This window comes from Sinocyclocheilus anshuiensis, unplaced genomic scaffold, assembly GCF_001515605.1.
Source record: "Sinocyclocheilus anshuiensis isolate Anshui unplaced genomic scaffold, SAMN03320099.WGS_v1.1 scaffold207, whole genome shotgun sequence".
NCBI classification, from domain to species: Eukaryota; Metazoa; Chordata; class Actinopteri; order Cypriniformes; family Cyprinidae; genus Sinocyclocheilus; species Sinocyclocheilus anshuiensis.
In genome coordinates this window covers 2,388,557-2,393,304 of record NW_015551045.1, presented here as the reverse complement: position 1 = coordinate 2,393,304, position 4,748 = coordinate 2,388,557, and the positions used below count along the sequence as shown (strand labels likewise).

General features: G+C 34.2%; 2 long non-coding RNA genes across 2 annotated transcripts in view; one reads left to right on the top strand and one right to left on the bottom strand.

The window, feature by feature from the left end:
* Nucleotides 1–4,742, bottom strand: part of LOC107661790 (uncharacterized) — a 7,391-nt gene extending 2,649 nt beyond the window's left edge. The window contains exons 1-2 of the long non-coding RNA XR_001631140.1: nucleotides 4,542–4,742; nucleotides 1,219–1,224 (exon numbers count right to left, since the gene is read on the bottom strand). This is a non-coding gene — a long non-coding RNA (uncharacterized LOC107661790). The remainder of the gene's footprint in view (nucleotides 1–1,218; nucleotides 1,225–4,541) is intronic.
* LOC107661791 (uncharacterized) overlaps nucleotides 1–4,748 on the top strand; it is a 26,474-nt gene that overhangs the window by 19,683 nt on the left and 2,043 nt on the right. The window lies entirely within an intron of this gene.

The window sequence follows — 4,748 nt, the reverse complement described above, 5'->3', positions numbered from 1 at the left end:
TGTTTAATGGCACTCAGCGGGTGTTGCAGTGCATCAGTCCAAAAGAAGTGAAATAAAAGCGCCCATCCATAAAAAAAAAAGTGTCTCACACGGCTCCGGGGGGTGAACAAAGGCCTTCTGTAGCGAATTGATGCGTTTTTGTAAGAAAAATATCAATATTCAAAACGTAATAATCACTTTAATCTAGCTTGCGTTCACTGTTTTAAACGGAAGCAGTTCCAGGCGGATGACGTATGAGGTCAGCATTGCGCATGCGCTGCTCAGGCACACGGCATGCGGAAGTGCAGCGGAGAGATCAAAGATAGAGCTTGAAAGATCAAAGACAATTGTTAATATAACTCCGACTGGATTCGTCTGAAAGAAGAAAGTCAAATATACACCTAGGATGCCTCGGGGGTGAGTAAAACGCAGAATAATTTTCATTTTTGGGTGAACTAACCCTTTAATAGTGAGAACTGGTCCCTGTACTATTGGTAACACTTTAGTATAGGGACCAATTCTCACTATATAGTTGCTTATTACCATGCCTATTATTAACATATTGGCTGTTTGTTAGTACTTATAAAGCACATATTCTGCATGACAGTATTCAACATCCCTAATCCTACCCAATACCTAAACTTAACAACTGCCTTACTAACTATAAACAAGCAGCACATTAGGAGTTTATTGAGGCAAAAGTCGTGTTAATGATTTGTTTATAGCGAGAATTGGACCTTAAAATAAACTGTGACCTCATATACTGTATGATCTCTGGGCAAACAGATTTCAGATCAGCTTTTGTTTAGAATATGTTTGGCTCTGGTCATTACTGTACCTTTAACTATGGTTTAAAATGGATTTCAGGAGGGAGCGATGCTGAAAGTTTTGTCAACACCACTGCTGTGAGCTAAGAGTGTAAAAACCAGCCTCAGTGTTGAATATTCGCTTCGACTTTTAGAGAAGGTGGCTGTTCTGTGTATGTTTGTGTGAGAAATACACAATGTAGGTGTTATTACAGCTGAAAATGTGATAGACGCGTGTTAGAGCAGCACTTCCAATGTGGAAGTCTAATCATCTCCTCGTCTCTGCATTTTGTGTCTTTGTCATTCATTCTTCTAAGGCACCACATCTGCGTGGATTAAATCAAAGTCTCACACCAGAATAAGTTTTAAACTTTGTCCAGTACTATTCTGGGAGTCAATGTAGTAAAATCAAGTATTTAGGGAGCTCTAAAACATACGTCTATCAGTGTTTAATCAAGAATATTTAATTAGTTGTGCAAATTCAGGTGACATTGTTTAATCACACTGATTCATTCAAAAATGAAACACAACTACTGTGTGTTGCTCTGAGATACATGGACATTAAAAGGATCATCATTTACTCTTGATTTTTTGATTTACATTGATTTTTGGATGAAGTCAGATGTTTTGAAGTCAAAGTCAGTTCTGGTAAAATGCCATAATAGATGGTATCATCCAAAATTATGGTGTGATCAGCTGAGTTTAGTGTAGTTGCATTATTTAAGATTTCTTGCCCCTCAGATTGAAGAGTTAAATGTCACCCATGGCTGTTGGCATGTAAGAAGTAAATAGGACTAAACACCGAACCTTGTGGGACCCCTGATAAATATGTGACTTGAGACATGAAATGTGAGGGTTAAAGCTGACGGTTAGTTATGTAAATTAAAAAAATGTTGATGAATAATCTTTAAAATTTAATTACTATCTTGTGTTATATTTAAACATGTCAGCACCACATTCACAACGTTTTACATTCAAATCTCCCTAATTTAGGGTGACTATCAAAGTGTACACAGATGGTCTAGCACCTGTTTCCCTGCATTTGAGAGGTTATTGCTTTTGCCATAGCTGTACAGTGACAGGTTTACAACCTTTATTTCCTCTGATTTGGGGATACACATTACAGGCTTTGGTAGTTCCTTTAATAGCAATGCTAAATCAGACAACTTACATTTTATTGTAAGGTTGTAGATGGAACGATGCTGATGATAATACTCAGGAAAAAATACCTGAACAGTGAAGATAGCATGAAGCGTACGGTATATCAGCACTTTCAGACGAAGCCTTTATTATCTGTGGGAATATCCTTCAAATCATAATGCACAAGCATGATGCTGAGTGCTTGCAGTATGAGATATGCATGTAGCTGAGCTGAAGGACTAGTTTGATAAATGGCTATGTGTGTTAGCATGAGTGTGCAGCATATCTCTGTGTTTATACATTTCTCATCATGGTCTGACCAGGATAATATTTATTAATTGACTTGAATTTGGATTTGGTCATCACAAAATAAACTGTTAAAATAAGCCTTCCATTTACATCATTATATATAATCTGAATTATTACAAACCATCCAAAATGTACATGTCTAGTATTCACATATCAAGAGTTAGAATTCTCTGTTATGATTTGATCACAGGAATAAATTGCATTTTAACATATATTCACATAGAAAACATCTATACTAAATAGTAATACTATTTCAAAATATTAATGTTTTTACTGTATTATTGAGCATATAAATGCAGCCTTGGTGAGCATAAGAGACTTTATTAAAAACCTATATAAAGTCTTAATGTTTCCAAACTTTTGACAAGTACTGTATATAGTCACATATATTGAAGGTTTGGTTATAATTTAAGTGTCCAAGTCCTATAGGTCTTACTTCACAAAAATTGTGAATATTGCTCAAATACTGTGGCTACTACAATAAGTTACCAAATGTAAATGAGTCAGTACAGTAAGTGTGAATCATAGAGGAATATTAAAGTTGAGCCATTTCCTCAGTGTTAACACATTCTATCTTGGCTTACTAATAAAGAGAGAAAGTTATACTGTGAATCATTTAGAGGTTGACTTAAGTCAGTGTTCAAGAAACCTGTTTAAAAATGATTATTATTATTTTGCAATTTTATAATTTTTTATTTTGCAATTCTGTATGCTGTCACGAGTTGTGCATAAATTACACAGTTCCCCTTAACTTTGAGCACATAAGCATGTAACTTTATCAGAGTCAAAGAAGGACACGCAATAAAATACTAATAAAAAACAACAGTGAGAAATCAAACATATTTTCTGTCTTTGTGTTAGTGGGTGTGTTTTTTCAGCTCTTTGTCAAATTGTTTTTTATCTCATGTTATAAACCCCGTCCTCATCTTCAAATCTGAAAATCAATACCTTATTACTTCTATCTCCACTGCCCCTCTGCACAAACTCAGGAATAAAGCAGAAGACCTCAACAATGTATCAACAATTATCTTTAAATATCTGTCTTCCTCGAGTGAAGAACATTGGGTCGAATTCAGATACACTCAATCTAGCCCAAGACGGATAATATTCCAAGATTCTTCAAAAATGTTAGATTAGATTTTTCTGCTAGAATAATGTGAGCAGCAACACAAATCATCCATCTAACTGTCCTGTTCCTCTGCTTTTCACAGCTACCTAACTAGCTATACCAGTCCTGCTGGTAAACAACTAAAGAAACATACAGAAGCAGCCTTTTTGGAGGCTATTGCTCCAGTATCCATAAAGTTTGAGAGACGTGTAAGTTTTAGTGATTAGTTCTGAGTAAACACAGTTGCCAACTTCAGCAGAGAAAATAAAGTATACTAAACAGGAACACTGAGAATTTTTTTGTCATATCAGTGTGTTTTGCTTGACTGAATTAAATGCTAAAATGAATCTGAGACAAAAGTGCTTTGTCTTTAGCTTACTGACACGTCTTTTTAAAAGCAATAAATAAATAAAATAAAAAATTATTACATTTAAATGTTGTACTAAAGTGTCACATTAACTCCTGTCTAGGCAAATTATAACACTAGATAATTGTGCACAGACTGTGCACAGTGATGAGGAACAGACAAAGTCATTTTAAGTGCTTTTTTAATTATACTTTTAAAATGATGAATAATTATAATACAATTCAAATGAAAATACCAGCAGCTCGTTTTTCCAGTTCAACAGGGCATCTGTTCTATACATCCATTTCTTGTTTCCACATTTTTCCATTATGAGCAATACGTAGATTTTTCTGGACTTCTCCATCTCCGAATCTTTGTTTAAATATTTCTGTAATCGTTTTTGTTTATAATGTGTACTATTAGTTAAAACCCAGTGAGTTTAGGAAACCAATGAAGTTTAAAAAACAATGTTTGAGTACTGTGGACTTACTGTGAAAAAAAAAAAAGAAAAAAAAGAGAACAGGTCTTGACATTAAATCTAACTTAAAGTGTTAGTTCACCCAAAAATCAAAATTAGGTCTGCGTTTTACTCACCCCCGAGGCATCCTAGGTGTATATGACTTTCTTCTTTCAGATGAATCCAGTCGGAGTTATATTAAAAATTGTCTTTGATCTTTCAAGCTCTTTACAGTTTTTTTCAATTGTTTACACGCAACTTTGAAAACCGGGTTATTTTTTTCACAATATAAGCACAATTATCCAAAGACCACACTCAATTTGCATAATTCCTAGATTGTATGCAAAATGACACACTTCAGTCAAAACATACACACTTCAGTCAAAACATATACACATATTTGTGAAAATGCTATTAGTTTTCATTTAACCAACACAGTCCTCAATGATCAGACACTATTGCAGCCAGTTTCACACTGCTGTGATAAATAAAAAACACATTTGTACAAAAACTAATTTTAGGAAATAGCATGTGCTAGATTTTTGGCCACACATTGTTATGTAAGGGATAATTTAGATGAAAAAAAAAAAAAAAAAAAAAAAA